Below are 13,246 nucleotides of genomic sequence, written 5' to 3' on the forward strand. Positions count from 1 at the left end.
ACTGACGTGGTCACCTCTCAGTTATTGGAGGGGGTCATCCTACCCTGTCTAGGAGTGGGCTCCTCATTATCTGATGGGCACAGCTGGGATCCACTCCCATTGTTGGATTTGCTCATGCCATCCCTCTAGTGGGTGGCCTCCTTTTCTTCTCTCTCCTTGCCCCAACGTTGCCCGTCCTTCAAGGTCCATGTCAAACCCGTCCTTCCCTTTGAAGACTTTCATGACCCTATTTCTTAGCAGTGACTTCTGCTTTCTGTAAATTCTCACTGCTCTTAATGTCTTGAATTTTAGTTACCATACACTTGGAATAGTTAGTTATCTTTTTGTGTGTGTATGTCTTATTTTCCTTAAGTGATGTTAGGTTCTTTTGGTCAGAGACTGTGTCTATACATCTTTGTAAATGAGATAAAGTATAAAAGGCCTAGCATACAGCTTGGTGCATAGAAAATAATCAACAAAAGTCATTCTTTGGGTCTCCCTCACAGCCACTGACACAATGCCCGTGCCTGGCACCTGCTCAACAAATGATTGCTGATTAAAAGCCTAGCCATACTGAGAGATCATGGAACACAAGGAGGAGAAGAACATACAAGAAGGAGGCAAATGTCCAGGGATTAGACAGATTCAGAAGTGCTGGCCCAATGTAACCAATTCCAGAGCTCATGGCCTGACCAGAAAAATCAGGTTGCCCTGCTCTCTGGATGGCCTTCCAAAGCAAGGAATGTACTCACCTCCCAGCCAGCAGTCTTAGGCACAGATGCTTGAGGCCACATCTACCCAATCAAACAACTGATAGCAGGTGTGGCCCAGTGATTGTGGAAAGACCCTCTTAAATTCAGATTCACAAATGTATTAAAGTGACCTACTGTGTGTCAGAGATTCTCACACATGGTATCTAACTTAATCTTCCCAACAAGACTTGAGATCAGAAAGATCATCTACATTTACTAGATGAGAAATCTTGGCATCAATTAGGCAGTGATCAATCATCTGTGTACCAAAACCTCGGGGGTACAACTGTAAAAGCTGGTTGCTGCTCTTAGGGATCTGCAGTGTAGTAGGGTAGTGTCTTACACACATAAAAAGAAAATAACTATCTTGAAATCAGCTACACTGCAGATCAAAAGCTGCCCAGCTGGGAAGAGAGGGAGAGGGGAAAGGAGGTGTTTGAATGGTAGCGTGGCAGGCGTCATCGATGCAGCAGAATCTTCCACTTTAAGCATTTATGAAGGATTATGAAAGTAGGATGAAGCCCTCAACTCTCTTCTCATGTTTCCATAGTTCCTGGGCTGGAGGTATCAAAAGAATCTTTGGCAAACTTGAGTACTTTCTGTGACCCCCCCCTCTTCTCCTTCCCTCTCCTCCACTGACCATCACAACTAACTTTTACCCTGATTTGTTTCCCATCATGCCTCTTCCTCTCTAGCCCCACACCCTATAACTCCCCCGACCCAAACCAAAAAGCACGCTATCTAACATCTCGGCCTCATGGGACATTCTTGGCTTGGGGGCTTCCCAAGGAGGTGCTATCATGGTCACCAGGGTCTGGAAGAGAAGAGGTGTTGACAGCAGTTGGTCCTGTAGACCCTGTAGACTCTACTTCCACTACACCCCGGGGTGCTTGAGCAGAAATGGGTGGTGAGATGTAGGTGAGGGACTGGCGTCTTGCTGTCTTAGGCAGCGCCAAAGCTTCCTCCACGTGCTCTTGAGCTGCAGGAGGAGTAAGGATCATGGCACTGGGCTGTGGCAGGCTGTCAACTCTCTCCTGAAGTGCCCTCGCAGACTCCCTGATGCCATTCTTGCCTCCAAGTCTCTTATTCATGCAGTTGTAGCCATAGTGATCTAAAGCCTGAAGCAGCGCACATCACTTCCCCGCTAAAAATCCTCCAACAGTTTTCCATTGCAGCTAGACTATCATGGCCTATGAGGTCTGCATTCATCTGGTCCCTGCCTACCAGGGTCATTCACTGCAACCTCTCATTTCCTCATCTGTGAAATGGGAATGAACATGATTGCTTTTAGGATGAAGCAAGACAACATGTGTCCCACATAGGCACACACACCATCACCATCACCACCACGACACCTCTTGGTTGAATCTGAATGGCAGGAAATGACTGAATTGAGTAAGTTTATAGCCATGAGGAGAGTGATGGGAATAGGTACCTAGTACATGAGAAACAAGTTACTGGCTTGGTTAATTCATCTTTGAACGAGACAGTTTGACAAAAGTCGGACATAAAGAAACCAACTACAGGGGAGGATGGAAACTTGAGGGACTGATGATCGACATGTTAAACTCTAGCCTCCAAAGTGTGACCCATGGGGAGTGGTTGGCCTAAGATTTTTAGAATAAAAACACTTTTTACTAATTATCTAACACTCAAGCTAGTAGGCCACTAGTGTTTAATAAGCGTCACCACACAACCACAATAACTGTGTAACTGTTTCTGCCTGGATTAACACTAGTTGGCTTTTTGGCTTTTATCCATTAATAATGATGCTTGAAACTGAATGTAATTCTATAAAATTTCATTCTATCAAAATTTTGTCTTGAAACAGGGTGTTATCAACGATCATGACAAATAGGATGATAAAAAAGTGCACATATCAACAAAGTGTTTATGTGCACGTGGTCCTGGCCAGAACTTAGGCCAAGCTTAGACCATTTGAATACCCATAATTTTGAAGAAAAGGTTCACGCAGCTCACACCCAGGGATTTGTGGTCCTGTGGCCCACTATTGAGAAAAGCTAAGCCCCCCTGCAGTAGTGAAAGCCATCACGTTTGGAATAAATAGCAAATTATTGGTAGAGTCTTGGGGCTTCAAGTTTCTGATTCCAGAGTCAAACACTGGGGTGACCACTGTTGACATCCAATCTTCATCTTGGTCCCTGTTCTGGTCACAAGACATCCCACACATTCCAAGTTGCCATTGAGCAGTCAAAGGGATCTAGTTCCTTTAGAAATAGCGGATACATTTATAACATCAGGAGGGAAAGGAAGACAATTTTAGAGGATATCAGGAAGTTGCTATTCAAGTTGATCAAGTTAAGCAAACTGGAACTGGTTAACTGGTGGAGAACACAAAGCCAAGTTGGAACCTCAAGCTGAAACTGTGGTTTCAAGTGACTATTTGTCACTCTTTGAAATCACAACCTTAGAGTGTTTCTTTTTTCCATCAGAGTCAAGGCTAATGACATCTGCCAGGGCCTTGTAAATCATTCTCTTACCCCAACAATAAAGCCCATATTTATTTCCTGGCTTGTCATTCATGAGCTACAGGAACACAGACTGTAAGCTCACTCGACTGCTGTCATTCCTTTCTGCAGTGGTTACAATCAGGGGAGAGGTGCCATTTGACCCAGAACTGGCTTGGCCAGTGGCTCCTGTTGCAGTTAATTAAAGATGGAGGAAGCAGGCATTATACAAGGAGCCCTGGCCAAAGATCTGGGCGGTCATTTAAAGGGCGTGGGGGCAGTGTGTGTATTGTTGGGTTTCACCTCTGACACTGATCTGTTGTATGACCTTGAGGAAGCCACTTCACCTTTCTGTGCTCAGTTTCTTCATCTGTAAGGCTACATTAGTGCTGATCTGCACATCTATTTATTTGACTATAAAGTTTTTAAATCAGGGACTCAGCTACCACCCCATTGGTTTCTCTGCAGAAAGGTGTGTTTTTTTCTGTATATATTACACTTTGTTTCCCAAATACAGTAGACAATTTTATAGTTTGGATGATTGGATTTACTGGCTCATTACAATTTAAAGAATACAAGAAGTCACATAGAACTCCTACCAATTCCCCCCTGAGGCTGATAGAATCGGTAGGAAAGATGCAGCACTTTCCTCTTTTAGGATTTAACTTGAACGAACATGTTGTGCGGCATTTGGGGGATTCACGTGCAATCAGGACTCCAAGCTTTAAGTATCAGGGGATAAGGAGGAGAGAGGGCTGCTGATGCCATGGCTCGGGGTTTCCGACATCCGAGCCCTTGATCTACTACCTAGTACCCTGGTCCTCCCTTCCCTCTCCTTTTGCATGTCATGAACCTTCACCCCATCTCTCCTGTTCTTGAATCTCAATAAGTTCATTTGTTCAACCACCTTATTGAGTGCTGTAGTGGACACTGTGATGTGCCTCCCAGATATCCCTTCAGAATTGAATTATTTCCCAAGCTTCTGGGAGTGCTGCTGGCAGGAAGCCCTCAGCTGTCAACCCACTACTCCATTGCCCAGCTAAAGAGAGCCTTTCCACCAAGGTCATGCCCTCTTCCTAGGGCAACCCCCATGGGTGACTGATCTATATGGGTTTATAAAGGCCCAGGCCTCTCATCTCAATGTGGTAGAAGCTCCCAGCTTCAGAGCTTCCTGCAGGGCTGGCTGAGGCCTTCATTAAGAATGTATCACTACCCAACTTCTCCTGTCTGATCCTATTTCCTTCTCTTCCTTTTTATAGCTATTGATCCCAAGGCACTCCCTAATAGAAGTCATGCACCCACACCCTATCTCAGAGTCTGCTGCCCAGGGAACCTAACATGCAACAAGTGCCAGGTACTATTCTAGGTGGTGCGGCTAGAGTGGTGAAGAAGACCAGGTCCCTGCCCCCATGGAGCATTCATTCTACTGGGAGGAGACAGACAACAAACAAACACACATATAATGAGTTAAAGGGGGTGATGGACAGAATAAGGGAGTTGGCAAGTGACTCAGGAAGCAGAGGAGGGATGCTATTCTTAATGAAGAGATTAGCTGAGAAGTCTTCGCTGATGAGTAACAACCTGAATAAAATAAGAGAGAGTGACATGGAGATATTTTTGGAAAGAGTATCGTAGGCAGTTGGAATAGCAACTTCAAAGATGTTAGACCGAAGGAATGGCAAGGAGCATAGTGGCAGATGAGGACCCAGAGAGACGGATCATGTCGGGCTTTGTAATCCGTCGTAAGGATTTTGGATTTTATCCTGCATAAGATGGGAAGCCATTGGAAGCTATGAATAGAGAATTTATGTGAGCTGATCTTAAAGAATTACTCTGGATACAATGAAAAGAATAAATTGGCAGGAGGACAGGGGATAGATGAAAAAGTAGAGGCAGGGAGACCAGTTAGAAGACTGTTACAGCCGTCCAGGGGAGAGCTGATGGCGGCGTGGATGATTACGGTAATGGGGATGTAAGAGGGATTAACTGGGTGGGAGGTGGGACAGGGATGGGATGGAGGAAGACTACAGAGTGTAACCTACGTTATTGTCAATGTTCTCTTTTCTGTATTGAATGGTAGGTTCATAGGTATTTACTATATTATTTAAAATAATAAATAAAATTAAAAACAAGGCCAAATGGACAAAAAATGAGAATGTCACCAACCAAAGGTTATGATTAATTCATTTTTATGCACCTGAAATTTTAAAAGAAGAAAGAGCTGTCTATTCAAAATCCAAGAGGAGATGTTGGATACATGAGTCTTGAATTCATGAGCTGGATATAAATTTGAGAGTCATCAGGGATGAGGATCAAGGCTGCCCCAGGGAGCGAAGGGCAAGGTGTCCTGCCCTATATGCCGACATATATCATCCTCTGGGAAGCATAGGACGTCCTGGCCTGATCAGACCTGATTCGTAGCCAAAGTTATACGACCACATGAGAACAAGACCCCACCTGCACTGACACCATTTTAATGACTTTTTTACGTCATCTTTCCTTTGTCTTGTAAAGAAATAACTCACATACCTATGCCTTACAAATTTAGCCCTACCCTCAACCCCTTGCAGCTCTTCACTGCCCATGGGTCCTGTCTCTATGCTATTCTCTGAATGAAGGAGCACTACTACCAGACCTTGATAGTTCAAGAAATCTTTCTTTCGACTCCTCAGCTTGCTGAGCCTGCATCAATCAGCATATAGATGGGAAGTAAAATGTGGGAGTGAGTGTGATAGAAAAGAGATGTCTGAGGGCAGAAACTGGAACATTCCAACATCAAGAAGTTGGAGAGCTGAGCAGGAACCAGCAAATGTGACTAAGAAGGAGAGGCCAGTGAGGAAAAGGGAAGGAGGGGTGATTCCCTGGGTCAAATGATTGCTTGAAACGTCAAGTAAGACAAACTCTAAGAGTTGGATTTGGCAAAATGGAGTTCATTGGTGATAAAGTTTCAGTAAAGTGGTAGAGATGAAAGTGCAATTGGAGTGAGATCAAGAGAGACTAAGGCTGGGAAGTGAAGACAGCACATATATAAAAATGCTCTTGTGGGTTTTCCTGTAGGGTGCAGAGGAACGGGATGTAGTAGGAGGGATGCATAGTCAAGAGAAGGACAATTTAAGATGGGAGATATTATTCGTTCTTCAGTGAAGATTTATTGAGCACCTGCTAATGGTCAGGCATAACATTATGCTTTGGGAAAACTGCAGTCAACTCCTTCAGCAGGTGCTGTGGTGCCTGCAGGCCACCTAAAGGCAGCTCTGTTTGACAGTTTTGTGCAGGTTGCCAGCACTCAAGCAAACCCTACATCGCTGCTTTGCTTGCCTGCCTCGGGGCTGTCTCCTAAAGCAATCTGTTTGCTGAAGGGAACTCTCCAGTTGAGAGGAAAAATTGATGATGCAGGAGAGAGGAATCAACTGCAGGAGCAAAGTCTTAAGTGGGCAGGAGGGTACAGGATGCAATGCACAACTGGGAGAGTCAGCTTCAGCCAGGAGTTGGGACAGAATGTTCTTTGGGATAAGTGGGAAGGAGCAAATATGGGTAAGTTTGCAAGTGGGGGTGGTTGTCTTTGTTGTGGGAGTCTGTGGATATTCTCCTCAGATTAATTCTATTTTCTCAGTGAAACAAGTAGCAAGGCCAACTGAGTGTAAATCGCAGTGAAAGGGGTTGAGGTCGCTGGAAAGAGAAGAAAGTGTGAAGTACTTGTCCATAACATTCACATGCTGTGTGCCAGGCACTATTTTAGGCTTTTGGAATAGACCAGTGAACAGAACAGAAATCCCTGCCCACGTGGAGCTCACATTCCCATGAATTTATTACAGAAATGTGTTCAGATTGCCAGGCAGCACTTGGGACCCACTTGAGATCTGGAAGCAAGACTGTAAACCAATGTGGCACATGATTGGGTATTGGTCAGTTGCTTGAGGTCGTTGTTGAATGCTCAGGGTAGGGGAGGAAAACTTATTCTCTATCCCTGTTAGGTTCTGTTACTAAAGCCTGTGAATTAAACCGACAAAAGACAGATTAACAGGAGAAAGTTTTATTTTGCCTGCACATGAAAGCTTCACAGAAAAAGTGAAAACCCAAAGAGGAGGTCAACCCAAGGGCATATGTACCTTTTTAACAACCGGAGATAAACTGTGGAGAAGTGATTAAACAAAGGAAAGGGGGGGGGGTTGTTTGGGCTTCTAGAGGCAGTAAATTCTAAGGTGAGTAGAAAAGGTATGGTAGATGAAAGTTGTTGTGTCAAGTTTGTTCTGCAGACTCAAGTCTGTGCTGTCTCAGTGATAAGAGTCATCTCCGGTGATTAAAAGTGGTCTCTTCCTGGTGCTGGAGAGACAGACACCTTTACAAACGGAAATTTATGCCACTTTTACAAAGGGAAATGTGAGCCCTGCTTTTAGGCAGGAAGGATGAGGATGGAGAGTCTTCTGTGTCTGCTATTTCTTAATTGCCTTCAGCTCAAAATAATCCTTAAGCCAAAGTAGCATATTTTGGAGTGGCATATTCTGATCCCCTTTATCAGCTGAGGACGTCCTGATTTCCGACAGAGCAGTGTCTGAAAATATGAAGTAGAAATAAATAAATTAAACATAAAAAGCAACACTTTTTAATGTCTGTCTAAAACTAAAGAAAACGGAACTTTATTTATAAATCCACCTCCTTCTCCTACCCTTCTCTGTGTCTCCATCTCCACTGCTTTAGTTCAAGCTCTCAGTTCTTGGCTGGACTATTTCAACAGTCTCTTAACGTCTCTCTCTTTTCCATTATTTTCTCCCTTTAAGCCAGTTTATAAAACCTCGTTAAATTACTTTTCCGTAAATATAACTGTCAATGTGTCACTCTCCCTCTCAGAAGCCCAAATGCCTGCTCACTCCCGACAGGATAAAGTCTAAACTTATTTTTATTTTCAGTGCTGTTTTCAATCTGATTCCTATTTCACCCGTGCCATTCTTGTATCCTGTATTCCCTTACCTGAACATCCTGCTCCGTGTAGCCTAATTTACCTGATGGTCCTTAATCACTGCATGCTCTCAACGTGCAGCATGCTCTCCAATTAGAACACTACAACCTCCCCACCTATCTCAGTGCACTTCTCTGCACCGCATGGCCACTCAAGTAGCCTCTCTCCTGCTCACCCAAGCCCTCAGTGAGCACTCTCCCTACCCCCACCCCATTTAATACCACCAATTGTTTATATTACCCCTTTAGCTCTTACCTGCTCCCTAAATTGATAACTATCTTTTACGTGTCTATTTCTCACCTCCCCAGCTAGATTATAACCTCTGCATGAGCAGAAGCTGTTCCTTATACTTCTCTGTCTGACCCTCAGCACTTTTGCACTTGGAAAGTCAATCCTTTTGCAGCCTTTAATTTTGTGTGCTGACACGGAGACAAAAAGCCTTCCACCAGGGAGCCCTCATGTGACGCCTCTGATTGGTGGGTCTAATTACAGGAAGCTCATGTGAGAAGCCACCTCCTATTTGTTTTCACTACATTAGGACATTCTTTGTGTTAATTCAACATTTTGTCTTATGACCCATTATGTAAAGCTACTTTGAAAGCAATTTAATTAAATCCCTGTGATTTTGCAAGATTGCCAAAAATTCTAGTCTCTCGAGGCAGAACCATGGCTTATAAAATGCAGCATTTTCAGGTGTCAGCACAGCAGTGGAGGAGCCCAGCATCTCAGGCTTGCTCAGAGATGAAGTTCAGAGAAGCTCCTCCTATGCTGGTTGAGGTCGCTTGGCCAGTGGACAGACTTTGCCAATGTAGCTGACTGTCAAAAAGCTGCAACGTCAAAACTACGGCCGCGTCTTCCCCACACATGTACACACAAATGCCCTCTCTTTGTTTGCCTAAATAAACATAAGAGCAACCTGGTTGTGCCAGCACAGCCCCAGCAATTACTGTTAAAAACAGCAATTACCACTTTACGGCATCTGAAGTTCTTTGTTCCCCAAAGGAAAAGTCGCCCTGTCTGAGGCGAACTCTTTTCTGCACCCAGAACAGTCATTTTCCCAGCAAAGATTTATTGAGAACTTACAATTCACCAGTCATAAAAGGGATTGTGGTAAACAATACAAAGAAAAATAAGGCCAGGGTTCTGCTCTCCAGGAGTTTACAATCTACTAACAGGAGGCAGGTGATATAAGATTATTGAGCTCAAATTCAGGGGCCAGGAGACGTGTGTACATTGGGAACAGTGTTAGTACACAGAAGGAGGGATAACTCGGGAGGAAGGGGAAAGGACAGGAAAAGAAAGACCGGAGAAGATGTGTTAAAAGATGCTCAGTTGATTGGCAGTTCCCCAATAAGTTAAACATAAAATTATCATATGACTCAGCAGTTTTACTCCTGGGTATATACCCACCAAACTGAAAACAGTTGTACACAAATATTCATAGCAGCACTGTTCACAGTAGCCGAAAGGTGGAAACAACCCAAATGTCCATCAATGGATGCACGGAAAAACGAAATATGGTATATCCACCCAATGGAATGCATTTATCCATAAAATGAAATGATGTGCGGATATACGCCACGACATAGATGAACCTTGTAAACGCTATGCTAAGTGAACGAAGTCAGACATAAAGGCCACAGTTTGCATGATTCAATCTACCTGAAATATCTGCAATAAGCAAATCTATAGAGACAGAAAGCAGATTAATGGCTGCCAGGGGATGGGAGTGTGTGGGTGGAAACAGGGAGTAACTGCTTGATGGGTACAAGATTTCCTTTTGAGGTGATGAAAACGTTCTGGAACTAGATAGTGGTAACAGTTTCACAACATTGTGAACGTAGGAAATGTCATTGAATTGTACGGTTTAAAATGGTTACAATGGTAAATGTTATATGTTTATTGCTGCAATAATAATAATTAAACACACACACAATTGACACAGGGATGGGACAGAACATTACAGGAAGAGGGAACAGCATACACAAATACATGTAGGCCTGAAAGTCCCTGGTGGGTGACTTCAAGAGATTGGACGTGACTGGTGCCCTTAGCATCTCCCAGTCATTGTGACAACCAAAAGTGCCCCATACACATTTCCAAACACCCCCAAGGGGCAGTGTCCATAGTCAAGAACCACTGAATTAGAGGATGGGAAGCACTTTTTAAATTAAAGATAAATACACCCTTCTTGATTACCAGGATATTTAAATTAGAACTTCTTTCCAAGGGAGGATCTTAGCTAGTTTATTTAATGACCTTAGAAGGTCACTAAAAACAGATGCAGCACTGCTCTGGCATGGCATTGGCTATGCTATAGTCAGTCTGCATGGAATAGGCAGACTGGCCAGTTAGAACTTATTCCTCTGTTAGGTATGCCAGGTGCTGAAATTCAGGAAAATGTGTTAAAATATGGGCAGAAAGATAGTTTGTTATTTCAAGACAAAACCTCTTTATGTACTTTATTTAAAAATAATCTCATAGCAACACAAACTTGGAATATGGATGGCCTTGTTTTATAAGATACTTAAAACTAATTTAATGGGCCACTCTGAAAAAGACTGTTACGCAGATTGAACTACATCTTTAGGATTCTACCCATTAAGTGATAACAGATGCTGTTGATTGGAATGGGGCATGCCTGTTACTACCATAGAGTCTGACCGAAACTGTTCAAGGGGGCACAGATGGAAGGGAGGTTCACCTCCACTTAGAAACACACTTCCAAGAAGGGCAGTCCATGACATATCATCCATTAGAAAGTAGCCTCAGGCTCTTTTGAAATATACTTTATATCGCCAATTCAGCTTGGAAAGATAACGTCTGCTCCCATTTGTCCCTGGACCTTGTTAAGGTATGCGCTGGTAAGAATTCCTTTATTTCCTTCTTGATTACCAGAATATTTAAATTAGAACCTTTTCCCAAGCAAGGATCTTAGTTCATTGATTCAAGTTCTTTAAAAACAGGTGTCAAAGAATGGAAGGAAGGAGGGAAAGAGAGAAGGAAGAAGAGAGGGAGGGGATGAGGAAGGAAGTGAGAAAGAAAGGAAGCTGTTCAAGCAACTGCAATTTGCTGGCACAAATATATATCCCCGTAGATATAAATGCTCTCCTCTTAATAGACACTATTCTCATGGATCCAAACCCCCACAAAGGTGTAAGCACAAACTCTCATCTACACATACTCACACACACATCCCTACAAGAGGTTGAAAAAGAAGCACTTAGCACATAACTATGGCGCTTCTTCTAGGTGTTGGCCATTAATCAGTTGTCTCTGGACCACCCTAGGCAGAAGCTCCTCCTTCCCATCATCTGTGTCAGTTCAGCTCTGCCAAGGTCCATTCCCCACTGTCGACCTTCCTGATTGCCTCTATACACTATTATCCTCTGGCCCCCAAACTGCAACTTCCTCCATGTCCCTCACCTGGTTAATAACACCACCCTCCACGCCATCTCCTAGCAACCTCTCAATTATATCCTCTAGTCGCTTTTTCCAGTCCTTACCTTCTTGGCTGTTCTGCAGCATGGAGTCTTTCAATAATTCATTCAAGGAATATTTGTTAAGAAGTTAGTGTGTGCCATCATGGTTTGAGGCACTGGGAATACCAAGACAAATAAGACCCTAAAGTCTTCTTTCCCTTAGCTTCCATCATATTATATCATCTTCATCTCTTATGTGTTGAATTGTTCCTTCTACCAAAAAACTAGAAATTTCCCTCATGCCCACAGCTAATCCATCAGCAAGTTATGTCACTTCTACCTTCAAAACATGTGTCAGGTTTGCCCACCTCTCACCATTTCCACTGTTCCCATCCACCACAACCTCTGGTTGGGACTACCCCCGTCGCCTCCTAGCTGAACTCTCCCTTCCACACTTGTTCTCTCACAGCAGGCAAAGAGACCCTTTCGAAAAGCAAATTGGATCATGTCACTGTCCTACTCAAAGCCTCCAGAGAATTCCCCACACACGAGAATAAACTCCAAAATCCTTACCATGGCCTACAAGGCCTCTTCCATGACCTGGCTCCCGCTAGCTTCTCTGCCCTCATCTCTTACTTCTCTTCCCCTTACTCACGCTGCTCCAGCCTAACTGGATCCTGGCCCTGCGGCCACCTGGCCCTGCAGCCAATCCCCAAACACATGAGCTGTTCCCAACTCATAATCTTTAACATATCTGTTCCCATGCCTGCAATGCTCTTCCCCCAGATCTTCTTATGGTCACCTCCTCTTCTCAGGTTTCCACTCAAGTGTCACTTTCTGAGACGCTTTCCCTTATCATTCAATCAAAAAGTGCCCCACCCACTCTCCTCCCACCACCCTCCACTCTCCCGCATCCTGTCCCCCTCAAGCTTTATTCTGCTTCACCGTCTCCATGGCACTCCTTAAAACCATATTATCTCTGTGTTTGTCTATTTGTGTGTGTTCTTTTACGTTAGCATATAAGCTCCAAGAAGGCAAGGCCTTTGATCCCAAGACATGGAGAAGCATGGGGTATGTGGTAGGAGCTCCAGCACGCAGCTTCTCTTCCTCCTTTCCTGAAGAGCCATGCTCGGCCATCTTTTGGTCTTTCTGCACTCTCTTGGTAATCTCTATTTCCATGAACCTGGTTCTCAGGTGTGAACAGTGCACCACCTGCATTCCAAATCACCTGGGATGCTGCTTAAAAATACAGATTCCTCTGTATTTAGGGCTCAAACCTAAATCTTACCAAATCTCTATGTCCAAAGGGTGGAGCCTGAAACCTGTGTTTAAATAAGCTCTCCATGAGATTCTTGTGCTCCATTAGCTTGAGAACCACTGTTCTATGATTTCAGTAATTACCTGATTCCCAAGTCTGTGTTTCCACTTCTTGTTTCTAAAGCATCCCCAAGATTTGTTGATTCTGTTTTCTTAGCATCTCTCAGATCTGTGTGCTCTGTTCACATCAGACCTATGTGGTTCAAGCATCTCAAGTTCCTTTGAATCACTACAATCATTGTTGAGCTAGTATCTGCTTTCTAAACCACTCAGTTGACCCAGGTCACTTCCCCTTTCTAAAGTCATCAATGGTTTTCCGTTCCCTCTCTCTTGGGACCTTCCCATCATTTT

The sequence above is a fragment of the Equus asinus genome, chromosome 16, assembly GCF_041296235.1.
Source record: "Equus asinus isolate D_3611 breed Donkey chromosome 16, EquAss-T2T_v2, whole genome shotgun sequence".
Taxonomy (NCBI): Eukaryota; Metazoa; Chordata; class Mammalia; order Perissodactyla; family Equidae; genus Equus; species Equus asinus.